The sequence below is a fragment of the Oncorhynchus gorbuscha genome, linkage group LG16 (assembly GCF_021184085.1).
Source record: "Oncorhynchus gorbuscha isolate QuinsamMale2020 ecotype Even-year linkage group LG16, OgorEven_v1.0, whole genome shotgun sequence".
Classification (NCBI taxonomy): Eukaryota; Metazoa; Chordata; class Actinopteri; order Salmoniformes; family Salmonidae; genus Oncorhynchus; species Oncorhynchus gorbuscha.
Genome location: NC_060188.1, coordinates 16,402,167 through 16,416,852, shown reverse-complemented (window position 1 = coordinate 16,416,852; position 14,686 = coordinate 16,402,167).

Below are 14,686 nucleotides of genomic sequence, written 5' to 3'. Positions count from 1 at the left end.
CTTGAAAAAGCACAGACAGGAGTGAGAACTGAAGGATGGCGAGGAGGAGAGGATAGAGATGGGAACGGGGCGAGGGAGCCGATGAGCTTTTCCTGTTCCTAACTTTGAACCTAAATTCAATGACATGGTGATATTTTTTGTTGAGTTCACGTTGAATTCGTGTTAGTTTAACCAAATGTAAATCCAAACTAGACTGACTGACGTCTGTGCCCAGTGGGGAGGCTCTCCCTTCGCCCAACCGTCCTTTTGATTCAGATGTTCATCTGAGGTCCTGACTCTGTAGTCACTAAAGACAAATCCCATCCCCTCACACTACCTTTGCCAATGACATAACTATATTACAGACCATATGTGTTTCTCTAATGCTGCAGGTAATAGCCAGGTCACATTCCCCAGCTGGTGTAACTCCACCATGCGTTAAGCAGCGGTCTAACTAAGACTTTGCGAGGTGAAAGTGGACTGAAGAAGCAGAGAGGTCTATAATTTATTATTATCTCATAAGCTACAGTGCATCTCTGCTGGTCAGCAGATAAGAGGATTAGACTGTAGAAAGCCAACAGCACAGGTTGGAGCATCTTGACTCTCAAGAGGCTGACTTTGAATTTATACGTGTGTTGTTTTCTGGAGAGTGTTCAACTGTCATGGTCAAGAACCAAACGTAGAAAGGGTCATTTAAATGCCATGCAGTAGTTCTGGCTCACCTAACTCCCTCCTTCAGCTTACTGTACAGGTCTTATCAAAACAAAATGTATTTGTCATATGCGCTGAATACAACAGGTAGACCTCACAGTGAAATGCTTACAAGCTCTTCCTCAACAATACAGAAACTAAAAACACATGAGAAACTAAACACACAAGAATTAAGCTTCATACAGTGGCATGAAAAAGTATGTGAACCCTTTGGAAATACCTGGATTTCTGCATAAATTGATCATAAAAATGTATCTGATCTTCATTTAGGTCACAACAATAGACAAACAATTATACGTTTTCATGTCTTTATTGAACACACTGTGTAAACATTCACAGTGCAGGGTGGGAAAAGTATGTGAACACTTGGATTTAATAACTGATTGACCCTCCTTTGGGAGCAATAATCTCAACCAAAAGTTTTAAGTAGTTGCAGATCAGACCTTCACAACGGTCAGGAGGAATTTTGGATCATTTCTCTTCACAAAACTAAGCAATGTCCTTGGGATGTCTGGTGTGAACTGCTCTTTTGAGGGCATTCCACAGCATTGCAATTGGGTTGAGGTCAGGACTCTGACTGGACCACTCCAGAAGGTCAGGACTCTGACTGGACCACTCCAGAAGGTCAGGACTCTGACTGGACCACTCCAGAAGGTCAGGACTCTGACTGGACCACTCCAGAAGGTCGGGACTCTGACTGGACCACTCCAGAAGGTCAGGACTCTGACTGGACCACTCCAGAAGGTCAGGACTCTGACTGGACCACTCCAGAAGGTCAGGACTCTGACTGGACCACTCCAGGAGGTCAGGACTCTGACTGGACCACTCCAGGAGGTCAGGACCCTGGACTGGACCACTCCAGAAGGTCAGGACTCTGGACTGGACCACTCCAGAAGGTCAGGACTCTGACTGGACCACTCCAGAAGGTCAGGACTCTGACTGGACCACTCCAGAAGGTCAGGACTCTGACTGGACCACTCCAGAAGGCATATTTTCTTCTGTTGAAGCCTTTTTTTCTCTACACACACAGTGTTGTGTGTTCCTTCCAAACAACTCAACTGTAGTTTCATCTGTCCACAGAATATTTTCCTAGTAGCACTGTGGAACATCCAGGTGCACTTTTGCAAACTTCAGATGTGCAGCAATGTTTTTTTTTGACAGCAGGGGCTTCTTCTGTGGTGTCCTCCCATGAACACCATTCTTGTTTCGTGTTTTACGTATTCTAGACTCGTCAGAGATGTTAGCATGTTCCAGAGATTTTTGTAAGTCTTTAACTGACACTCTAGGATTCTTCTTAACCTCATTGGGCATTCTGCTCTGTGCTCTTGCAGTCATCTTTGCAGGAAGGCCATTCCTAGGGAGAGTAGCAACAGTGCTGAACTTTCTCCATTTATAGATCATTTGTCTTACTGTGGACTGATGAACATCAAGACGTTTAGAGATACTTTTGTAACCTTTTCCAGCTTTATGCAAGTCAAAATGTTTAATCTTAGGTCTTCTGAAGTCTATTTATTTGAGGCATGGTTCACATCAGGCAATGTTTCTTGTGAATAGCAAACTCAAATTCTGTGAGTTTTTTTATAGGGCAAGGCAGCTCTAACCAACATCTTCAATCTCATCTCATTGATTGGACTCCATGTTAGCTGACTCCAATTAGCCTTTGGAGAAGTCATTAGCCTAGGGGTTCACATATCTTTTCCAACCTACACTGAATGTTTAAATGATGTATTCAGTACAGCGAATAAAAATACAATAAAATGTGTGGTATTAGTTTAAGCACACTATATTTTGTCTAGATGAAGATCAGATCAAATTTGCTGACCAATTTATGCAGAAATTCAGGTAATTCCAAAGGGTTCACATACTTTTTCTTATCACTGTACAGTGCATTCAGAAAGTATTCAGACCAGTTTTTTCCCGTTGTCAATCTAAACACAATACCTCAAAATGACAAAGCAAAACAGGTTTTTAGAATTGTTTGCAAATTTATAATGCGAGAAACTGAAATATCACATTTACATAAATATCCAGACCCTTTACTCAGTACTTTATTGAAGCAACTTTGGCAGCGATTACAGTCTCAAGTCTTCATGGGTATGACGCTACAAGCTTGGCACACCTGTATTTGGGGAGTTTCTCACATTCTTCTCTGCAGATCCTCTCAAGCTCTGTCAGGTTGGATGGAGAGTGTCGCTGCACAGCTATTTTCAGGTTTCTCCGGAGATGTTAGATCGGGTTCATGTCCGGGCCCTGGCTGGGCCACTCAAAGACATTCAGAGAGCTGTCCCGAAGCCACTCCTGCTGTCACGCCCTGACCTTAGAGATCCTTTATTCTCTATTTTGGGTTAGGTTGGGGTGTGACTAGGGTGGGCATTCTAGTTTCTTTATTTCTAGGTTGGCCTGGTATGGTTCCCAGTCAGATGCAGCGGTCTTTCATTGTCTCTGATTGGGGATCATACTTAGGCAGCCTTTTCCCACCTGTTGGTTGTGGGATCTTGTTTTGTGTATAGTTGTTGGTTAGCACCAAATAGCTTCACGTTCGTTTCTTTCTTCTTTATTGTTTTTTGCAGGTTCACGTTAAATGATGATGATGAACCCAAACCACGCTGCATTTTGGTCCGATTCTTACAACGATGATCGTGAAACCTGAGTTGTCTTGGCTGTGTGCTTAGGGTTGTTGTCCTGTTGGAAGGTGAACCTTAGGACCTCAGACTGGGGCGGAGTGCTCTGGAGCAGGTTTTCATCAAGGATCTGTCTGTACTTTGCTCCGTTCATCATTCCCTCGATCCTGACTAGTCTCCCAGTCCTGCCGCAGAAAAACATCCCCAAAGCATGATTCTACCATTCTACTACAATAAAGCATGGTGGTATGCTTTATCGTAGGGATGGTGCCAGGTTTCCTCCAGACGTGACGCTTGGCATTCAGGCCAAATAGTTCAATGTTGGTTTCATAAGACCAAAGAATGTGGTTTCTCATGGTCTGAGAGTCGTTGCCTTCCATCTGGCCACTCTCCCAGAAAGTCTTAATTGGTGGAGTGCTGAAGAAATGGTTGTCCTTCTGGAAGATTCTCCCATCTCCACAGAGGAACTCTGTCAGAGTGACCACCAGGTTCTTGGTCACCTCCCTGACCAAGGCCCTTCTCCCCGATTGCTCAGTTTGGCCGGGTGGCCAGCTCTAGGAAGAGTGTCGGTGGTTCGAAACTTCTTCAATTTAAGAATGATGGAGGCCACTGTGTTGTTGGGGACCTTCAATGCTGCAGAAATGTTTTGGTACCCTTCCCCAGATCTGTGCCTCGACACAATCCTGTCTCGGAGCTCGATGGACGATTCCCTCGACTTCATTGCTTGGTTTTTGCTCTGACATGCACTTTCAACAGACCTTATGCAGATTCAGTCTTCCCTGTCTGGTGCAGGTCTACAATTTTGTTTCTGGTGTCCTTTGACAGCTCTTTGGTCTTGGCCATAGTGGAGTTTGGAGTGTGACTGTTTGAGGTTGTGGACAGGTGTCTTTTATACTGATAAGTTCAAACAGGTGCCATTAATACAGGTAACGAGTGGAGGACAGAGGAGCCTCTCAAAGTGTTGAATTTATTATGGATAAATTAATAAACAATATCCCCATTTTAAATAGAATTGTGTCTAGATAAACTTATACTCTGTATGTTTAAATAGACAATATGAGTTCATAGGAAGAAATTGTGTGACAGGAGAAAGGAGTAATAAAACCATTCCAACTGGGCAGGAACAAATGGGTTGTGGACTGTGTAAACACATAAGGTCGTTAGCCCATGGTTGACCCAACCTGAAACTTAGCTCTGGGGTTTTTAGATTAGTGAGTGCATTCCTAGGGTTTCTGTTAATTAAACCTGTCAGTTCAGTGATCGATAATGTTGAGGGGTCAAAAGTTATCTGGGAGTGTGTTAGTAAGTTAGAATGAACTCTTCACCTTACTTTGTCCTGTCGAGAGGGGGGGGGGGGGTTCGTTTAAGACAGTGAAATGACGTCATGATCTGTATTTAAACTGATGCATTTGTTTTGAGTGGGAGCGCGCTCCGAGAATAAATTCTATTACATATTATTTAAAGACTGGTCTGCGTCTATTTTATGCAAACAAGAAATCTTGCAAATTCTCATAAAATAGACGAAGGGCTTTCAATTGATGAAAGCACATCGGCATAATTAAATTATGCTAACACAAAGAAGCTCCAAATACTTATTTTCCACCATCATTTGCAAATAAATTCATTAAAAATCCTACAATGTGATTTTATGGATTTTTTTCCCTAATTTTGTCTGTCATAGTTGAAGTGTACCTATGATGAAAATTACAGGCCTCTCTCATATTTTTAAGTGGGAGAACTTGCACAATTGGTGGCTGACTAAATACTGTTTTGCCCCACTGTATATAAAAACAAATCTCCTTATTTTTCCAGGTAAGTTTACTGAGAACACATTCTCATTTACAGCAAAGTGGAATAGTTACAGGGGAGGGGGGCTGAGTGAGTGAGCCAATTGGAAGCTGAGGATGATTAGGTGGCTATGAGGGCCAGGACACCGGGGTTAACACCACTACTCTTCGATAAGTGCCATGTGATCTTTAGTGATCACAGAGAGCTAGGACACCCATTTAACGTCCCATCTGAAAGACTGAACCCTACACAGGGCAATATCTCCAATCACTGCCCTGGGGGATTGGGATATTTTTGGGGGGACCATAGGAAAGAGGGCGGCTTACTGGCCCTCCAACACCATCTGGTCTCGCAATTAGGGACCGACCAGGACCAACCATGCTTAGCTTCAGAGGCAAGCCAGCATTGGGATGCAGGGTGGTGTGCTGCTGGCCTATGAACTTCACATGTTGGTGTTGGGTCTTTATACATGGAAATGACCAGCAGCAAACCACAGCTCATTAAATAACACTAAGAAAAACAGGCCAATTTCCCTCCCCCAATGCACGCTTTACTCAGAGAGAGCCAGACCAGTCACCCTCCATTAAGAAAAGGCAGGAAGTGAACTAATTTCATTGTAGACGCTTTGCCAATTAAGGTATGTGAGAGAACACATACAGACACGTGAGTCAGATTCATTTGAGAGAGCAGGTGAGGAAGCCATTAGGGGTATGTGTTGCATTAATCAAAAGGGAAGGCTGCTGGTATGGGACATGAGGAAGCAGCTTTAACCCCACTGTCACGCAAAGAAAAGCACCACAGAAACCAGAGCGAGGAGAAGAGAGTGGGAGGCCTGGCCAGCAGTTTAGATAAAGGTGATTAATCCTAGCCTGTGACTCTCTGTGGGGAAGTTGGCCTCTCTCGCTTTGAATCATGCCGTTTCATGGCCACTGTATGGGCTAATTCACTGATGGAGAAAACACATTCAACTGGTTGACCGGTGGCTGTCCACTCTACTTTATACTGAGCTTACATATTGTTCCTTACCTACAGTGCAGCCAGTACACCATGTTCTGTATGTCTTTTCATTTACTTTATATTTCATACTGAAAGCCTTGGATTAAGGGTTCTGATTATTACTGATTACTATTACCATTATGTATTATCCTGTTACTAGTCACTTTCTACCTCTGTTCACATGTACATAACAGTCTAAATTGCCCCAGTACCCCTGCACATTGTAATAATGGTACTGGCACAGACCTGGATATAACTTCCATTCTCCTGGTTTTTTTTTCTTCTCTTATTTCTTGTATGTTTTCCTCATCTATATTATCACTGCATTGTTGGAAAGAGCTGCAAGTAAGCATTTCACTGTGCTGTTATACACCTGCTGTATTCTGTGCGTGTGACAATACAACTTTGAAACTGAAGGCTAGAACTAATGTATTTTAAGGACGGGACACGGACGCATACAATAAGTCCTGCTACAACCTCCGTCAAGCCATCAAACTTCTGAGCTTCTGAGTTGACCTTTATATTTTCTTATATATTCTTCTTATGCACACTCACAGTCCAACACACATACAAACTCACTCTATCCTTTTCTCTCTCACACATAATATGCACATACATTTACACTGACTTTACACATGCCCACTCACATACAATCATTATATACGCTGCAACTACTCTGTTTTATCACATATCCTGATACCTAGTCACCTAGTGGAGCTAGGTGACAACTGTAAGCTCACAGAAAGGGACAGCCAAGTGCTGAAGCAAGTAGTGAGTAAAAACTGTTTGTCCCCGGTTGCAACACTCACTACCGAGTTCCAAACTGCCTCTGGATTCAGCAAAATAACTGTTCGTTGGAAACTTCCTCCAATGGGTTTCCATGGCCGAGAAAGCCGCACACAAGCCTGAGATCACCATGCGCAATGCCAAGCGTCGGCTGGAGTGGTGTAAAGCTTGCCGCCATTGAACTCTGGAGCAGTGGAAACGTATTCTCTGGAGTGATGAATCAGGTGTGACGAGGGTGGTATGTGTGTTTTTGTCCTGTCTAGGTTTTTTTGTATATCTATGGAGTTTTGGGATTGTCTAGGTAAATGTAGGTCTATGGTGGCCTGAATTGGTTCCTAATCAGAGACAGCTGTTTATCGTTGTCTCTGATTGGGGATCCTATTTATGTTGCATTTTCCATTTTGGTTTTGTGGGTTATTGTCTATGTATGGTTTCCTGTGTCAGCACTAGTGTTTATAGCTTCAATGTCCTTTTGTTAGTTTAAGTGTTCTTCCTTTAATGAAGAGGAATGTATTCATATCACGCTACAGCCTTGGTCTCCTCGTTACAACGAATGTGACATGTGGCAAGGCTTGCAGACTATTACAGATTACAAAGGAAGACCCAACCGTGAGTTGCCCAATGATGCCTCCTTCCCAGACGAACTAAATGCCTTATGGCTTGTGTTGTTTACCTCAAAGCGAGCATAGGTGTGAGGGTTCCCACTGTTTCCGGGCGACTATGCCATCTAGCTCTCTATGGCTGAAGGGGGTAAGACATTTAGAAGGGTTAACATTTGCAAGGCCAGGGACCAGACGCAATAGGGCATGCGCTCAGAGCATCCACGCCCATCGGGGCTGTAGTGGAAGTTCCTTGGTGTACACATATCTTAGTGAATATGGTCCATACACACCCACACAGTCGTGAAGAGAGCACAAGAGCATCTTTTCTCCCTCCAGAGGCTGAAAAAGTTTGTCATTGGCCACCAGATCCCCAAGAGTACTTACATCTGCACCACCGCAAGGCTCTATAGAGTGTGGAGCGGACGGCCCAGTTCATCACTGGGGCCGAGCTCCCTGCCATCCAAGAACTTTATACCAGGCAGTGTCTGAGGAAGGCCCAGAAAATGGCAAAAGACTTCAGCCACCCAAGCCATGGACTTCTCTTTGCTACCATCTGTCATGCAAGTGGTACCATAGCATGTTCCAAGACAGCTTCTGTCTCCAAGCAATAAGACTGCTGAACAGCCAATCAATGGCTATCCGGACTATCTGCACAGATTCTATGCGCACACTCACACTGACACACATAACGCACACATATTGAAGCAACACACATAACACACACATACTGATGCCACACACACGATCACACATCATATACGCTGCTGCTACTTTTTACTCTTATTATTATCTATCCTGATGCCCAGTTACTTTACCCCTGCCTACATGTCCAAATCTACCTTAACAACCATGTATGCCTGCACATTTAAATGTTATTGGTCCTCCTTGTACAGTGCATTTGGAAAGTATTCAGACTCCTTGACGTTTTCCACATTTAGTTACGGTACCGCCGTTTTAAAATCTACACACACACTCGTTACAGCCGTATTAAAAAAAGGTCCTCATCAATCTACACACAATACCCCATAATGACAAGCAAAAACTGTTTTTTAGACATTTGTGCAAATGTATTAAAAATAAAAACAGAAATAATTAACTTATTTGCTATGAGAATTGAAATTGAACTCAGGTACATCCTGTTCCATTGGCCATCCTTGAGATGGTTCTACAACTTGAGTCCACCTGTGGTAAATTAAGTTGATTGGACATGATTTGGAAAGGCACACACCTGTCTGCAATAGGTAAGCAGCTTGGTTTGAAGAAATCAACTGTGGGAGCAATTATTAGGAAATGAAAGACATACAAGACCACTGATAATCTCCCTCTATCTAGGACTCCACGCAAGATCTCACCCCGTGGGGTCAAAATGATCACAGGAACGGTGAGCAAAAATACCAGAACCACACAGGGGGACCTAGTGAATGACCTGCAGAGAGCTGGGACCAAAGTAACAAAGCCTACCATCAGCAAGGGCATTGAAGATGAAACGTGGCTGGGTCTTTCAGCATGACAATGATCCCAAACACACCGCCTGGGCAACGAAGGAGTGGCTTCGTGAGAAGAATTTCAAGGTCCTGGAGTGGCCTAGCCAGTCTCCAGATCTCAACCCCATAGAAAATCTTTGGAGGGAGTTGAAAGTCCATGTAGCCCAGCAACAGCCCCAAAACATCACTGCTCTAGAGGAGATCTGCATGGAGGAATGGGCCAAAATACCAGCAACAGTGTGTGAAAACCTTGTGAAGACTTACAGAAAATGTTTGACCTCTGTCATTGCCAACAAAGGGTATATAACAAAGTATTGAGATAAACTTTTGTTATTGACCAAATACTTATTTTCCACCAAATAAATTCATATAAAATCTTACAACGTGATTTTCTGGATTTTTTTTCTCATTTTTCAATTGGACAGTACAGCAGAGTAAAGAAAAGTAGCTTTCAGTACAGTAGAGGTCAGCACAGTAGAATATAATAGAATAGAGTAGAGTTCAGTACAGTACACAGTAGAGAACACTAGAGTTGAGTACACTATAATGTACTAAACTAAACTCTACTCTGTTTTGTGCTGCGCTGTCCTGTACTAAGCTCTACTGTGTTGTACTTTGATGTCCAAACTTGTGAAATATATGATTGATTCAGATTCGGTCCGGTCTTGATGAACCAAATTTTGTATTTTTGGGGGGCAGATCTCATTAAAAATCTGTGTGTAGAAAAATACCCCAAATACAAATTATGGTATTTCATAATCATGCACACCCACATATGTACATAACGTATACGGTAATGTGATTATCACCAAAACATTTATAGCATGTATAAAAATGCAGGACCCAGAGCATGCAGACACAATCCCTGTCTACGTCTGTACTTGCCAGAGGCAAGACACATGGCAGGCAGGTAGGTCGAGAGAGAGCAGTCTAAACAGGGGGAAAACAGCTCTAGACTATACCCAGTGAGCATATAACGTTCTGAGAACCATATGTTTCTTAGAGCTTGGTGAGAGCATGCTTTTCCTGTGCTTGTCCTTGTCCATGCTTGTCCTATGGTTATTTTGCATACAACCTTCCCACAACTTTCTGGGAATGGTGCAGGATAGTTGCTTGGCTTTGGAACATTCTCAGCACATTTAAGGAACTTGACAAAAATATGTAATTTTTTGGTATTTCATTACTGTAACCTGTTGAGTGTTTGATGATTGGATGAAAAACGTACCCAAATGAAACTGCCTATTTCTCAGGTCTAGAAATAGAATATGCATATAATTGTAAGGTTAGGATAGAAAACACTCTAAAGTTTCCAAAACTGTCAAAATATTGTCTGAGTATAACAGAACTGATATTGCAGGCGAAAACCCGAGGAAAATCCAACAAGGAAGTGCCTCTTATTTTGAAAACTCCCTGTTCCATTGCATGCCTTCCCTTCATTTAAAGGGATATCAACCAGACTCCTTTCCCTACAGCTTCTACGTGGTGTAAACAGTCTTTAGACATTGTTTCAGCCTTTTATTCTAAAAAATGAGCGAGAACGATCACATCGCTGGGTACCAGCAGAGTTTTGCATGCGCCAACAGTTTGGAGCAGACATTTTCTCTCTCTCTCCAATTGGAAAAGCTACGGTCCGGTTGAAATATTATTTATTGTAAAAACAACCTGAGGATTGATTATAAAAAACGTTTGACATGTGTCTTTGAACTTTCTGGATACTATTTGGAATTCTTCATCTGCCCGTCGTGACCTACACGAGCCTGTGGATTACTAAACATAACGCGCCAACCAAATGGAGGTTTTTGGATATAAAAATAATCTTTATGGAACAAAAGGAACATTTATTGTGTAACTGGGAGTCTCTTGAGTGCAAACATCAAATATCATCAAAAGTAAGCAATTCATTTTATTGCTTTTCTGACTTTCGTGACCAATCTACTTGGCTGCTAGCTGTTTGTAATGTTTTGTCTGCTGAGAGAGATGTTCTCACATAAATGCTTGGTTTGCTTTCGCTGTAAATCTTTTTTGAAATCTGACATGCCAGGTGGATTAACAACAAACTAAACTGTGTTTTGCTATATTGCACTTGTGATTTCATGAAAAATAAATATTTTTTGTAATTTAATTTGAATTTGTCACTCTGCAATTCAAAGGATGTTGACGAAAATTATCCCGCTTACGGGATGGGTGCGCCAAGAAGGTTTAACAGAACGTTTCCTAAAAGTTCAAACATGGTTACATTTAATTTCAATTCTGGTAATGTTCTAGCAACATTCTCCAACTGATTTGACATTGGGAATGTTTTCAAATAGTTTAGAGAACGTTAAGGAACAACGGAATTTCAGTACATTGTAACGTTTCCTACTGGCTGCCTCATGGTTCTACTTTAAGTCAGGTTCTCAAATTGTTCCAAGAATGTTAAGAAAACTTTCCATTAAAACCACAATAACATTTTTGTAACGTTCAGAGAACGTTCTAAGATTGGAATGTATATATTTGTAAATAACATTCTCAGCATCAACAAAAATCTCTCTATCCTCTATTTTGTTAAGTGTGTTCAGGTTGGTTGGCCTCGCCCACTAATTGGCCACAGCTGATCTTAATGAATGCTTGTTTCCCTTTGAAATCGGGTCTGTTTTAATGACTAAGAGGAACAGCTTTGTATGCAACAAAGAAATGGCATTCCAGCTACATCCTGGTGGTGCAGTGGACTAATTCCATGGATAGAGGACAGATATAGGTTTGAATTTCACTGATGCCATGTCACAAAAAATAAATGTTTGCATTATTAATGCCTGAGGAAATAAGCTAGTTGTGTTATTGAAAGTTATTCATAAACCTCCAAATAATCTATAATTTCCGTTCTCAAAGCGTTAATAAACCTCCCAGAATTTTATTTCAAGAAACCAGAGTAAAACATGCTCAGAACCTCCCAACAACCTAAAAATAAATGTTCCCAGAACAGCCGAAATGATCACTTCCGTTCTCAGAATGTATTAAAAAAACGTTCCGTTTTACTGGTCAGAAACATATGGCTTTGTTCCCAGAACCAACAGGAAACCAAAAACATACTTTCCCACAACTCCCAAGGAACCAAATGTGCTAGCTGGGTAGTATCATCCAGATCTGGGCCACTGGTGCTGAGTCTGCCCAGAGGCATCCGAAAAGAGGAAGGTTGGGTTTGGACCCGACCGTGTCTCTGCCTCTTCACCTCATTAGCAATCTGTCAGTCACCCCGCCGGACACTCGGGCAGTTCACCTCTACCGATGGGGGTTATTTTCATATGTAAGGTGGTAATCACATTGGCTAATGCAGTCTCCATCCTGGCTGACTTAATTGCTTCCCTGCTCAGGGTCATATCCAAGGCGATTGACTCGGTAAGCAAGTGCAGAGATGTTCAAATCACAACTACTGTTAAAGTTCATTTGGCCTGAAATGATGGGCTAAAACTAATCTGGAAGGGGATATTCACCAATCATTCTTATTTTGGATACCTCTCTCTGGGCTATATGTATTATATTTACACATGAATATTTTCCAAAGTCAGAGAGGCAGCAAAGTCTTCCACAGAGCTGAGGAAATAGGCTCTCCGGGAAAATGCTCTCAAATATCAGCCCACTCACTCAAAATGCCCTTTCACTCCTCTTCTGTTGTCATCTATGGTTGATGTCACTCAGCCTTGCCACTGACGTATACTATGGTACATGCTATCCGATCAAGCAGGCTCAGTGGTGCATGCCATCCTGCACGCATGCTACCCACCCAAAATAGTTGTGTGTGGAATGATGGCTAGAGCTCCAGCTGTAAAGGTGTGTGGAATGATAGCTAGAGCTCGAGCTGTAAAGGTGTGTGGAATGATAGCTAGAGCTCAAGCTGTAAAGGTGTGTGGAATGATAGCTAGAGCTCAAGCCGTAAAGGTGTGTGCTAACTGACAGTGGAAAAGAGCTGAGGACAGAAGACATACCCATCAGCAGGTGAGCCTGTGCAGCTCGGGCCAGCTGGCAGATCCAGGACCAGTCTATTCATGCTGCATCTGTCACTGTTCTGACAGACACACTGTCACTGCAAAGTTTATAGACTGCGATCTAGCAGCATGACACACAGACGGTATAGCCACTCTCAGTGGTAAATCAGGTGCTGCTGAAGGACTGAAGAGCATCTGTGGTCTGGATTTTAGGAAAAGTGTGTGGCGTGGTGACTGTTGACTGTCTGGAGAGGTGGAGCAGAGAGAGAGAGAGTGAGAAGATACAGGTAGATAGAGAAGAGGTTTCTAAATCCCAAGACATTCCCTTCACATGATCCTGGTGTCTGAGTGGCCTGCCAAAATGTCTGAGTCCACTTGTATTGATGGAGAAAGGAGATGAGAAGGAGAGCGCTAAGGGAAAACAAGCAGAGAAAGAATGAGGGAACACAGTAAGAGGGACACGTAAGGCTGAATGAAAATAATGGCATATAAACGGGACAGAAATCAAGAGTGAGGGATTAAAAGAGTAAAATAGTCACTTAGATGTGTAAAATAAACTCAGCAAAAAAAGAAACGTCCCTTTTTCAGGACCCTGTCTTTCAAAGATGATTAGCAAAAATCCAAATAACTTTACAGATCTTCATTGTAAGGGGTTTAAACACTGTTTCCCATCTTTGTTCAATGAACCATAAAGAATTAATGAACATGCACCTGCGGATCGGTCGTTAAGACACTAACAGCTTACAGACGATAGGCAATTAAGGTCACAGTTATGAAAACTTAGGACACTAAAGAGGCCTTCTACTGAAAAAACAGCAAAAGAAAGATGCCCAGGTTCCCTGCTCATCTACGTGAACGTGCCTTAGGCATGCTGCAAGGAGGCATGAGGACTCCAGATGTGGCCAAGGCAATAAATTGCAATGTCCGTACTGTGAGACGCCTAAGACAGTGCAACAGGGAGACAGGATGGACAGCTGATTGTCCTCGCAGTGGCAGACCACGTGTAACAACACCTGCAACATCACACCTGTGGGACAGGTACAGGATGGCAACCACATCTGCCCGAGTTACACCAGGAACAGACAATCCCTCCATCAGTGCTCAGACTGTCCACAATAGGCTGAGAGAGGCTGGACTGAGGGCTTGTAGGCTTGGTGTAAGGCAGGTCCTCACCAGACATCACCGGCAACAATGTTGCCTATGGGCACAAACCGACCGTTGCTGTACCAGACAGGACTTGCAAAAAGTGCTCTTCGCTGACGAGTCACGGTTTTGCTCACCAGGGTGATGGTCGGATTCGCGTTTATCGTCGAAGGAATGAGCATTACACCGAGGCCTGTACTCTGGAGCGGGATCGATTTGGAGGTGGAGGGTCCGTCTTGGTCTGGGTCACAAAATCATCAGACTGAGCTTGTTTGTCATTGTAGGCAATCTCAATGCTGTGCGTTATTGGAAAGACATCCTCCTCCCTCCTCCCTCATCATGACCCTCCAGCATGACAATGCCACCAGCCATACTGCTCATTCTGTGCGTGATTTCCTGCAAGGCAGGAATGTCAGTGTTCTGCCATGGCCAGCAAAGAGCCCACATCTCAATCCCATTGAGCACATCTGGGACATGTTGGATCGAAGGGTGAGGGCTAGGGCCATTCCCCCGAGAAATGTCCGAAAATTTGGTGCAGACCTTTGCTATTGTTCTGGACTTATTCAAAGTCTCAGCACCACTGATCCATTGGCAGCTCACCAGGTTGTCTTGAA